The sequence below is a fragment of the Triticum aestivum genome, chromosome 3B, assembly GCF_018294505.1.
Source record: "Triticum aestivum cultivar Chinese Spring chromosome 3B, IWGSC CS RefSeq v2.1, whole genome shotgun sequence".
Taxonomy (NCBI): domain Eukaryota; kingdom Viridiplantae; phylum Streptophyta; class Magnoliopsida; order Poales; family Poaceae; genus Triticum; species Triticum aestivum.
Genome location: NC_057801.1, coordinates 20,530,352 through 20,544,077, shown reverse-complemented (window position 1 = coordinate 20,544,077; position 13,726 = coordinate 20,530,352).

The window sequence follows — 13,726 nt, the reverse complement described above, 5'->3', positions numbered from 1 at the left end:
TGACAACCCCTTTATTGCGTTGTTTGCGAGTTCTTGTTTGTTTGTGTAGGTGCGTGGGACTTTTGAGGAGCCTCCTACTCGATTGATACCTTGGTTCTCAAAAACTGAGGGAAATACTTACGCTACTATTGCTACATCACCCTTTCCACTGCAAGGAAAACCAACGCAAGCTCAAGATGTAGCAGTGCACTGTAGAGAACCGATTCGAAGAAAAGATTATACCAAGTCAAAATGGAGTATCTTGCAAGTTCAATCCACATCAACAAAATAGCTTGTACCCTTGTACCTGGTAGACTAGAGGTGTGAGGGGGTGGAGGCATTTGGGGCACCTCAGAGCCTCCGGGTCGACGTCCACGTCGACCGAGTCGGTGACGTCCAACGAACTACGGCCGTGCTGCTGCGCCATCTGGCCTCTCTATCTCCTTGATGATCCTAGCACTAGTAGAAAACAGAGCTTTGGTCCAAGCAGGGAAAGCCCATTAATCCCGGTTCACTCACGAACCGGGACCCATGGGGCATAGGTCCTGGTTCGTGAGGCCATGGGGCCGGCCGAGCCTCGTGGGGCATTGGTCCCAGTTCGTCTGGCCACTTTGGTCCCGGTTCCAGGCACGAACCGGGACCAATGGGCCTTGCTCCTGGCCCACCATCATTGGTCCCGGTTCATCTGACCACTTTGGTCCCGGTTTCAGGTACAAACCGGGACCAATGGGCCATGCTCCTGGTCCACCATCATTGGTCCCGGTTGGTGGCTTGAACCGGGACCAAAGGTTGTCTTTTAGTCCCGGTTTCAGCCATGAACCGGGACCAATGAGATGCCTATATATACCCCTTGCCCGCGAGCAGAGCAGTGGAGTGCTCTGCTTTTTTGGAGAGAGGTGTGTTGTGCTCTAGCTCACCTCCTATGCACATGAGGTGTTCGATGAAATGCCCGAGCCACACTTAAGCTTTCTCCTCTCGAAGCTCCTTGTACAGGCTCCATTTTCCTCATGATTTGTCTAGGTTAGGTTGTCCGTCCTGTCCCGTCCCCGTCCTCACCGCCATCGATCGCGCGTGTTGATCTCGTTGCTGGCACCACCGTGGTGAGCCTCTTATTCTTATCTTCTTTCTGAAATAAAAAAATCTTACTTGTATGATTTAGATAGATACTTGTGTAGTTTTATTACTTACTATTGTTTGTTACTCCCTCCATTCCAAAATAGATGGCTCAACTTTGTACTAATTTTAGTATGAAGTTAGTACAAAGTTGAGTCATCTTTTTTGGAACGGAGGAAGTATTATATAGTGCCATAGTTTTGGTATCCGTCTCCGTCGGCCATCATCCTGTGTATGATTCTGATGTGGTATATATATTATCTTTTATAACTATTTGTTTCATTTAATGTTTATGACAATTATGCCGAGCAACGTGACATAGATTTTTTTTATCCAGGAGGTATGTGAACCGGAAATTCCAACTGACCATATTGTCGAGAGGTTAAATTTAGTTGAAGAAGAAAACAATTACTTGAAGGAAAAATTGAAATGTTTAGGAGGAGAAGATGATATTCGAGTTGCATGCTGTGGATGTCGTCGATGATCACAAGATCAAGATGGATGCACACTAGTGCAGAACCGGGCTTTAGCGCCGGTTCGTAAGGGCCTTTAGTGCCGGTTCTACAACCGGCACTACCTTCGCCAAGCATCACAAGATATGAGGAGAAAGAGAGGGAGGGCTGCACCAATAGGCAGAGATCAAATCATGTGTTATGGGCAGCCCTAGGCCTCACTATATGTAGGGGAGAGGGAGGAGGGTGCGCCCCCTCTAGGGTTCCCACCCCTAGGGGGCGGCAGCCCTAGATGGGAAAAGGTGGGCGGCCAAGAGGGGAGAGAAGGGGACGCCCCCTAGGGTGGGCCTTAGGGCCCATCTGAGCCTAGGGTTTCCCCTTCTCCTCCTTTTTTCCCTCCTAGATGCCCCTTGGGCCTTGTGGGAGGCGCACCAGCCCACTTAGGGGTTGGTCCCTCACCACCCTTGGCCCATGTAAGCCTCCGGGGTTGGTGGCCCCACTTGGTGGACCCCCGGGACCCTCCCGGTGGTCCCGGTACATTACCGATATCGCCCGAAACTTTTCCGGTAACCAAAACAGGACTTCCCATATATAAATCTTTACCTCCGGACCATTCCGGAACTCCTCGTGACGTCCGGGATCTCATCCGGGACTCCGAACAACATTCGGTAACCACATACAAGCTTCCTTTATAACCCTAGCGTCACCGAACCTTAAGTGTGTAGACCCTACGGGTTCGGGAGACATGTAGACATGACCGAGACGTTCTCCGGTCAATAACCAACAGCGGGATCTGGATACCCATGTTGGCTCCCACATGTTCCACGATGATCTCATCGGATGAACCACGATGTCAAGGACTCAATCGATCCCGTATACAATTCCCTTTGTCTAGCGGTATTGTACTTGCCCGAGATTCGATCGTCGGTATCCCAATACCTTGTTCAATCTCGTTTCCGGCAAGTCTCTTTACTCATTCCGTAACACATCATCCCGTGATCAACTCCTTGATCACATTGTGCAAATTATGATGATGTCCTACCGAGTGGGCCTAGAGATACCTCTCCATTTACACAGAGTGACAAATCCCAGTCTCGATTCGTGCCAACCAAACAGACACTTTTGGAGATACCTGTAGTGCACCTTTATAGTCACCCAGTTACGTTGTGACGTTTGGTACACCCAAAGCATTCCTACGGTATCCGGGAGTTACACAATCTCATGGTCTAAGGAAAAGATACTTGACATTAGAAAAGCTTTAGCATACGAACTACGATCTTTGTGCTAGGCTTAGGATTGGGTCTTGTCCATCACATCATTCTCCTAATGATGTGATCCCGTTATCAACGACATCCAATGTCCATGGTCAGGAAACTGTAACCATCTATTGATCAACGAGTTAGTCAACTAGAGGCTTACTAGGGACATGGTGTTGTCTATGTACCCACACATGTATCTGAGTTTCCTATCAATACAATTATAGCATGGATAATAAACGATTATCATGAACAAGAAAATATAATAATAACTAATTTATTATTGCCTCTAGGGCATATTTCCAACAAAGCCCCCCCCTTTACTACCGGTTCGGCACAAACCGGCGCTAAAGTGCTACCACGTGGCACGGGACAGGCCCGGGTGCTGGTAGACCATTAGTACCGGTTGGTAACACCAACCGGTACTAAATGTTTGGGGGGGGTTGGTTTTTTTTCCATTAATTTTATGTTTTCCATTTAATTCTTTTTTGTTTGCTGGTATTTTATGATACTACAAATTGTACATGTTATGCATATATATAAATAGATTTTCTCATATGTAGAATCGCATATATATATAAATATATATCATCGAATGTCTCACAACCAACACCATTAATTATTCACACATACACATGTACATACATATACAATTTCTCCTACATGTTGCCTTGGTGCCTTCGGAGCACGATGACAAGTGGTTCACGGGGGCGGTAGCGGGTAATAGTATTCTCCTTTGGGATCTATGACCTGGTCAAGCAAAAATCCCGCTATTTCCTCTTGAAGTGCTAGTATGCGCTCTGCTGGTAGGAGCTGCTCCCGCACCTCTCTGAACTGTTAAGAAGGAGATCAATATGCATGTGTATTAGTTGTGTGACTAGATATCGATAATGGGGTGAATAGTCTTCTGACAAACGTACCCAGTCCTGTCTTTGAGATCTGCTCCTTTCGGACGCCATCATGCGAATGTGCTCGCAAACGTAGAATGCACACAGATCATTCCCCGGCGCCTGCTTCTGGGCCTTTACGAGAATGGAATTGAATCAGATAATGATTAATCAAGCATGATAATTAATTAATGGTATTGAAACAAGAATTAAAGAGATGGTAGCTAGCTAGCTAGCTAGTACTACTTAATTAATTACCTTTGGTCGATACCAAAACAACTTTTTTGCCCATTTGCCTGGAGTCACCTTGATGAACTTTGCCCAAGCTCTGCCCGCCGGCAAAGAAAATTAAGAAAGGGGTTATTAAATAGTTCATATCAGGAAATGACGAACTAAATAGGCCGAGATATAGTTAATAATGATTGAAATTACCTGTTGACTATCCCCTTTGTGATGGTGTAGTCTTTTTTTTCTTTCAGTAGTGAGTCCAGTACTTCAACTGTTCCTTTGTCAACTTTAATGTCTAACAAGATCCAGTGGAAACTGCATGCGCACACATTTGCATGTCTTAATTAAGCGGGCATGTGCATAACACTAATCAACTATTGTAAACTCTATACACTTAATTATTAACATCTAGCTAGCTAGTAAGGAAAAAAGAATTTGTAGTACAAGACAGTGTGACTCACAGGAAGTTGTAAGGAAGTAGTATATCTTCACTGGAATTGAGGCACTTGAAGAACTCCAGCATGCTTTCCTCTAAACTATCTCGACAAGTTGAAAGATTCCATGTGTACTCATTAATGGTATTTGGGTCAATGAACCCAATGCCATAGCATCCAGAATTTTTCATTTCATACATCTTCATCCTGCATATAATACCACAGAAAAGAATATATAGTGAGGATAATTACATATAATGATTGATCAAAATGATCACTACTAGCTTGAGACTTAAATTACAGAAAAAAATCACTTACAGACTATAGCAACTGATGATAGATTTATCGAGTGCGTCTTGATTGTATAACTGAAATAGTTCTGAATACTCAACGGACAGAGCTTTCTCATGGAAGTAATGCTCCTCCTTGACATTCACCATGAGGGACTCTCAATTGGAAATCTTGGTAATGTTTATGTACCATTGATGCAATTCATACATTCTCGTTGGGAGGTTCTTGACCTTCTCTGGCTCGATCAAAGGTTGGCCCCGGACATAATTCTGTTTTATTTCCTACTCTCTAAGCGGAGACATGGGCTCGATTTCGAGGAGTTGTCCAACAGAGATCTTGAGCATTTCAGCCTGCATTATATGCTCCTCCGTTATTACCAGATCGCCCAGCTGGGGAACGTTAACGGTTTGCCCACAATAATATTGGGCGCGCGTACTCCTCTCATGTGTTGTTGGCACAACAAGCGGGGGGGGTGGATTGCGCCGCCTGTTCTCCCAGCTGGGGAATGGTTTTCCCACATTTTTTGCCCGCTGCTTGTTGGCTCGAGCTCACCGCGGTAGAGGATGCAGTCATTAGGGCATGCATGTATCTTCTGCACCTCTAACCCTAGAGGGCAGACAACCTTCTTTGCTTCATACGTACTCTCGGGCAATTCGTTGTCTTTTGGAAGCATATTCTTTATCGTTACCAGCAACTTTCCAAATCCCTTGTCAGATACACCATTCTCTGCCTTCCATTGCAGCAATTCCAGTGTGGTGCCCAACTTTTTTTTGTCAGCTTCGTAATTCAGGTATAACAATTTCTTGTGATCCTCTAACATGCACTGCAACTTCTTCTTCTCCAAATCACTTGCACAGTTTCTCTTTTCATCGGCAATGCCCGACCTAGATCATCAGCGGGCTCATCTGATGCCTCTTCTTTAGCTTCTTCCCGCATTACCGGCTCACCTTCTTTCCCCGTTGTTGTATCATCGTATTCAGGGAACCCATGGCCAGGATAGCCGTCGTCGTCCTCTTCTTCTTCATTGTTTTCCATCATAACCCCTCTTTCTTCATGCTTGGTCCAAACATTATAGTGGGGCATGAAACCGGACTCAAATAGGTGGACGTGAATGGTTCTTGACGTAGAGTAATTGTGACCATTCTTACAGCCAGCACATGGACAAAGCATAAAACCATCCGCCCGCTTGTTTGCCTCAGCGGCAAGCAGAAAAGTATGCACGCTGTCGGGGATATACCCCACGGCGTAAACCGGCCGGAAGTATAACCCGGCCGGACTTGGCGGTTTACTTGAGACCCGGCTAAGACTTGACGATTCACTGGCGACCCGGCGGTTTACGGTTCATTGGTAAACCGGCAGGCGGGTCAGAGGAGTGACAAGACCCGGTGGCCTGACTGGCGGTTCATGAAGGCCGGTTCAACTACGGTGGGCCGGTTTAAGAGGAAAGGCATAAGGAATATTTGTCTTACAAGGAGTTAAGACTTGGACTTGTATCCAGTTTGTATTAGAGATAGACTAGTCCTAATCCTAATAGGACTCCACATGTAACCCGCCCCTTCAACATATATAAGAAGGGGCAGGGCTCCCCAAAGAGGGACAAGCTAGAAGCAACAAGAAACAATCTCTAGGGCTAGACACAACTAGAGGAGAGCCGGTTTACGGCGACTCCCTCGTGATGATAATGAGATCTAGCCTCAAACAGCATGTAGGGTTTTTACCGGAAGATGTTTCCCGGGGCCCGAAGCTGTCTAAACCCTTGTCTTGTGTTGCGTCTCTCGATTCCGCTCAACCCCTCTCAAGCTACCACATAGATGCGTTGGCCTCGCGACTAAGTCCTCACACTAAGGACATCTGACGTGTTAATTCCACGACAGTTGGCGCCCACCGTGGGGCCTGCGCACGGTGGTGTTGAGTTCTTGAAGGAATCTTTTTTAGGGTTCGAGAAGTTTGCAATTTTCCGGCTCAACAAAAGCCGGCGTGGAAAAATTCCGGTCAATGATGAGTTCATCAGTCAAGATTGAACGAAGTATTCTGTGGCAACGGATATGAGATTAAGATTGTTATAAGGTTACATGTTGTGCGGCCGCCTCACACGCCGTGGTAATCCGCCGAGTCCGAGTTGAGCTTTCTGCAGGAGGCGATTTATCTGCCGCGTTCTTACTCACGGGCCGACTGAAAATTCAGGCGATCCGTCCGACCGCAGGTTCCGCCGAGTTGTTGTAGCCACAGCTTTTTTGTTTTACCCGGTGGAAAATCCCGAAGGGCTGCAGCCATCCTTGCTCTTCCGCCGCCTTGCAATTGCTGCTCCGTTCGCAGCGTCCGCAAGGGAATCGAGTCCCGAGGCAAGCAATTATCTACCGCTGCTACTTTATGTGTGAAGACCAAAGTCAAATTGTCAACTACTATACCATTATCCACTAGGACGTGTGGAGGCGTACAGAGCATATTACTGGTTACAAAGAGTGCTATACACAGCAGAATAAACTGATCTAAGCCAGACTGCGGCCACGATTCGGACGTGGATTGATCCAACTGGCCACGGCCTTCAACCTGCCTCTGTCGCCGGATCAATGGCCGCCACGCGCCAAACCGAGTCATCTCCAAGCCACTGACGGATTACTTCTCGCGCAACACCTCAAGTCACCGCCCGCGCCTCAGGCCTCCGCGCCTTCGGGCGCTTCACCGCCGTGAGCCGCCGTGATCTCGGCCTGATTTATGAACCGCCTCGGGCCGCCGCTGAACTTCAAAACCGGCCTCGCTTGCTTTATGAACCGCCGCGCACCGAGTCGTCTTCATGGACCTAATGACCGGCCTGCCGTTTTCCTTGCGGACATCGCTCATGTGGGCATCAAATACCATCGGTCAGAGATTATCAATGGGACGGTTCTGCCTGGAGTCAGCTCTGGCCGAACGGCCGCGTCACGGCTGTATCAAGTTGCCGGCCTCGCCGGTCCTCCGCCTCTCTCCGACCCTGCTGTCATAGACGCGCGTCGAGCCGCCGCTCCGCGAGTGCCTCTCTGCCTCGTTTGTCGCTGAGCCGCCTCTGCCAGGTGCCCCTCGTCGTGCCTCACCTTGAGCCGCCGCAACGGGCCGGGTTCAACCCGCCAGAGTCTGCTCTGAATCGCCGTCACAACGCTCAAAGGGGAACCCGCGGGCTCGTCCTTTGCTGGCACCTGTTCGCCTTGGCCACTGAGCCGTCCTGCCCCCTATTGTTGTGCGGGCTTCCCTCCGCCACCTCCAAAGTGGCCCTATGTCTGCGTCAAATCGCCTTCGCTGCTGCGGACGAACCGCCGTCTGCTCACTTTCAACTTGCCCGCGCACGCGTTCACTCCTTCTCAAGACTGCTGCACCTCTGAGCGCCCCCGTTTCCGCTGGATTACCCCGCTGATGTGTCAGGCTGAAACCCAGCTTCTGTTGGATTGTCTCTGTTTTTTACGAGTCAAAATTTCCATTCGAGGTCCTTCAGAGATTAGCACTGCCAGCCTGACTAAGTGCCCAGCCAGAGCACATGTTTGCTGCTTTTATACACAGTGTTTTCTGCCTAATCTAGTCTCACGTATGTCGTCGCTGCCGAATTTGGACTTCAAGTCAACATCCTCCAACATCAAGGTCAACCGCACAAATCCATCATATTGTCAAAGAGACACAGTCGACAGACTGAATCAAATACTGGATGACATGGTATTCATGCAAAAAATAAAGGAACAGTGAGATTCAAAGAAGGACAGGGTCACGTTTCAAAAATGTTGTCAAAGAAAGGTGCTGACATGCTGTGGAGCTCCATCAACATTACGTGGAGCTAAAAAGCTATTATTAATTCACGTCAGTATGGAGCATTACTATTACTACGTGCATAAATTTCACATACAGGTCATCCAGATGAATCAGGTGACATCCATCTAAGTTTATTTTATTAGCACGTATTATTTTGTCAAAGAACAATTACTTTGATCTATGTATTTTTATATACAGGACAATCATTCACTACAAATATGGTTTATACCATGGATATGGAACGCGGGCTGACAACATTCCGCCCGACATCAGTCCGTAACATATTACCCGATGAATGGACGCGCACAAGCCGCCGCCCGTACGGCCCGGTCTACATCAACTAGCCGGGGCTGCGCCTGTGATTGACTCGCGCATCCACACCGGCTTACAACACCACGGACGACTCACTCATCCGCTCTCGCGGCCGGTTTACGCGTCCGCGCCGGTTTACAGCGAGGAGGACAATTTGCTTGTCCGCACCGGCATACAACGCCGTGGCCGACTCATCTCTGCTGCCTCTGATGCTGCGGTCGTTTTTACCGTCCGTCTCTCGCGGCCTGGTCTACATCAACACACCGGGCCGCACCTGTCTGCATGAGTTGTTTATTGAGTATGAGAAAGTCACAGCTTGGGTAGCCCGGTTTTCATTCAACAAAACGGAGGCAAATTATAATATACTATCAACCGCCGTCTACAGTGGATGGCTCAATGAGCAGGCGCACAAGTCGCCGCCACTACAGTTTTGGTTAACTTCAAATCGCCAGTTGGAAGGAATCATTGGCCGAGTTGCTGGCACGGCTCATACGGGATCATTTATAACCCGCCGCAATCACCTCAGCCTTCTGTGGATTTACATCGCGTTATCAACACCAATGATATATACCGTCTGCTATGGTCAAAGTACGGAGAATCTCAAGACAACTCCTTGAGTCATCTTAAGACTCGGGGGCTACGATGATATGATTCAGCAAGTCTTGCCAGTTTCAGCAAATTCAAGTGCCCTAGGATGTTGAAGGGAAAGATAAGTTGATCCCAAAGGCTACTGTTACATTTAAAGGCCGTCAGAAATATTTCGACTCACGATGATGCTTCCGGTTTATAGTCCGGTTTAAAGAAAATCCCGTCTCCCACACAGCGCTGAAGCCCTTAGTATCTGGTTCAAATCCGGTTTAAAAGGAAATTATCTCCTACAAAGCTCTGAAGCTCTAAAAATCCGGTTTAAAAAATGTCCGGTTCAAAAAGGAATTAGCTTCTCGCAAGTTCGAGTTTAAAGGCCGTCAGAAAATTTCCGGCTGAAAATGAAGATTCCGGTTTAAAATCCGGTTCAAGGGAAAGATGTCTCCCACAAAGCTTTGAAGCTCTCGATATCCGGTTCAAAATCCCGGTTCAAGAAGGATTTTTCTCTTACAATAAGTTAAAAGGTGCCAAGACCTGCTGCCATGATGCACGGTTCAAACATGGGTATCATGCCTTATTGGCTTATCATATTATTGATCACTTGGGGGCTTGGTCATGTCTGAACCATAGTCACACCTCTTGATCGGCTCAATGCCACAGCATCACTTGGGGGCTTGGTCGTATCCGAACTATAGTCACGCCTCTTAATCGGCCTAGTGCCGCAACATCACTTGGGGGCTTGATCGTGTTCGAGTCAATGCAACACCTTTTGTTAGGCGAAAGCCACCAGATCACTTGGGGACATGGTCAAGTCTGAACCAGTCACGCCTCTTGATCGGCCTAAGGCCATAGAGTCACTTGGGGGCTTGGTCAAACCTGAACCATTGCCACGCCACTTGATCAGCATAATGCCCCGGTTTCAGTTGGGGACCTGGCTGACTTGAACCATGGCTACACCTTATTGGGAGCTTGGTCGTGTCCGACCATGGTAACACCATCTGATCGGCTCAGTAAAGCCTCATTTGCAATGGTTTTATTTTGCCTTTGCTTGAATTCTGTTCTTTTTTGCTAAAGAATTTTTACTTCTGTTGCGTTTTTAAACCGACATTGTTAATCCGGTTCAAACTGTCAATTACAAATTGGCGGAACACGGTCAAATCCTAGTCCGGAGACTATCTGCCCGGTTTGATGTTACCATCTTATTATGGAGTAAACCGGTGTTCATTAACCCGGCTTGACTTTCAATTACAAATTGTCAGTACATGATCAAATCATAATCCGGAGACTATCCGCCCGGTCTGGTTTGACTACGAGTCGCCAGTATTATATATGGTTAAACCGGTGTTTATCACAACCCGGTACGGTTTTATCATAAACCGACACAGTATGAAAGGAGTTATCATTACTCAAGATTGGGGTCATCACCCTTACTACAAAAAATTGGTAAACCAATGATGTGATTCAATGTCACAGGTATGATATATTTCATTGATTATTCTTAAAGTGCAGCCTTGGTTATAAACCTGGGTTATATGTTGGGCATTATGACCCGTCCGGTGGTAAACCGCCAGGACACTTTAAACTTGTTGTATGCAGAGACAGGTTGAATAAAGCATGATGATAAATTATCCGGTGTTTATTAAACCGGCATGGCTTTAAGACGATAAGTCGCCAGTATATGATGAGAAATTATCCGGTGTTTGTTAACCCGGCCTGGTTTTTGACTATAAGTCGCCAGTACATATTTGGATTGCGCCATTGGAATCATGCGCTTACAAATCATTGGGTTATATTATTCAACTAGCCAAACTTGGCTGAATTTTCATTATGATATTAAATGAATAAGGTTTTTCATACCAGATTATATTATCTTGAATAGCCAACATGGCTAGATTTTTATTATGGTTATCAATAACCAATATTATGATTGAGGTTTTCAAAGTCGCTTCAGCGCAATGGCTATTATTTCATCAATGGGTATGATTTATTCTACAATGGAGGGAATAGTCCCGAGTTGCTGCAGGCTTACGACCCGGCACTTGGGGGCTACATTATTTAAAGTTGACATTATATCAAATATGCAAGTCTCATGTCGCTGCAAGCATGCACCATGACACTTGGGGGCTAATGCAAAGTAATTTTTTGCTCATATTATTGAAGACCCGACTCATCATATTATAATTAGTCGGCCCTTGGGGGCTACTAATTGCTCCTGTCAACAATTCAAGGTACACAAATTTTCATCTATTATTGAAGGATCCACTGCCCAGTTGGTAAAGCACAAAGCTCTCAACCTTGTGGGCGTGGGTTCAAGCCCCATGATTGGAGTTACATAATATAATGTTTGAAATATATATAAAGTCCCAGCTCAATATTATCTTACTGAGCCGGCCCTTGGGGGCTACACGTTGCTGTTAAAGTCTACATGATCATATTTTCGAAGTCCCTTCTTATTATTGGCATAATGATCCGGCCCTTGGGGGGCTATACTGGTTGAAGTTTTTATGAGCATCAGGCAATTACAAGTTCCAGGTTGCTGCAAGCATGACAACCCGGCACTTGGGGGCTACATATGTGGAATACTCAATTCTGACTAGTGATTGAGATGAACAACCTGGATTTATTCAAGATTGTGATATTTATATTGAAACAAGTCTTAAGTTGTTGCTATGCTACCTTCTTAAGACTTGGGGGCTACAAGTGATACGTATATAAGAGGTATATTTTCAAGCTGGATGTTAACTACAAGTATGACCCGGTGCCATCAATATTTATAAATCGGTGATCTTGGCAATGATAAACCGGCAAGTTCTACGTCCTTAAGCCGGCTGAAGATTGGATGAGTATTTCAAGAACCGATATTGTTTTTAAGCATTGGGAGCTGAGTCAAAGGAGTTATTCTTCACAATATATTTTCTATGAGAAACCAATGTCAGCAAGTTGATTATGAAGCTGGCCTATTAAAACGGATTTTCTAGAAGGAGGAAATGACAAGGATTTAAGGATGATCAGATGCCAGTTTACAAGAATTCTTAACCTGGAGCATAATCTGTCAAGTTTATTCTTGTGTTTATTTCACAGGATCAGTTTAACATGGATAAATCCAAATTAAACTGGGGGCTAATGTCGAGGATATACCCCACGGCGTAAACCGGCCGGAAGTATAACCCGGCCGGACATGGCGGTTTACTTGAGACCCGACTAAGACTTGACGATTCACTGGCGACCCGGCGGTTTACGGTTCATTGGTAAACCGGCAGGCGGGTCAGAGGAGTGACAAGACCCGGTGGCCTGACTGGCGGTTCATGAAGGCCGGTTCAACTATGGTGGGCCGGTTTAAGAGGAAAGGCATAAGGAATATTTGTCTTACAAGGAGTTAAGACCTGGACTTGTATCCGATTTGTATTAGAGATAGACTAGTCCTAATCCTAATAGGACTCCACATGTAACCCGCCCCTTCAACATATATAAGGAGGGGCAGGGCTCCCCAAAGAGGGACAAGCTAGAAGCAACAAGAAACAATCTCTAGGGCTAGACACAACTAGAGGAGAGCCGGTTTACGGCGACTCCCTCGTGATGATAATGAGATCTAGCCTCAAACAACATGTAGGGTTTTTACCGGATGATGTTTCCCGGGGCCCGAAGCTGTCTAAACCCTTGTCTTGTGTTGCGTCTCTTGATTCCGCTCAACCCCTCTCAAGCTACCACATAGATGCGTTGGCCTCGCGACTAAGTCCTCACACTAAGGACATCTGACGTGTTAATTCCACGACACACGCCATTAATGAACTCGGGAGAGTATCAGTCATCATACATCCATTGTTGGCTCATCTTCATTACACAACACTGAATAGACCAAATTAATATAAGTTCATACGTAAAGTTCATATACAACACTTAATTAAATGCAACATACAAATAACTCTCTAGCTAAAAAATTTAAATGCAACAACAAATGCGGTCAAGATCACAACTAAGGTAACAATTGATCCAACAGCATAATGATATCAAGCCACACTATCAATGGCATATTTTATAATCTTTCTAATCTTCAACCGCATTTTCTCCATCTTGATCTTGTGATCATCGACGACATCGGCAACATGCAACTTCAATTCCATCTTCTCCCCCTCAATTCTTTTCAATTTTTCATTCAAATACTCGTTTTCTCTTTCAACTAAATTTAACCTCTCGACAATAGGGTCGGTTGGAATTTCCGGTTCACATACCTCCTAGATAAAAATATCTATGTCAACTTGATGGGCATAATTTTTCATAAACACGAAATGCAACAACTAGTTTTAAAACAGAATATACCATATCCGAATCATAACAAGGACGAGGGCCGACGGGGACGGATATCAAAACCATGACACTATGTATAACAAACAACGTACGGGTAAGATAATTATACG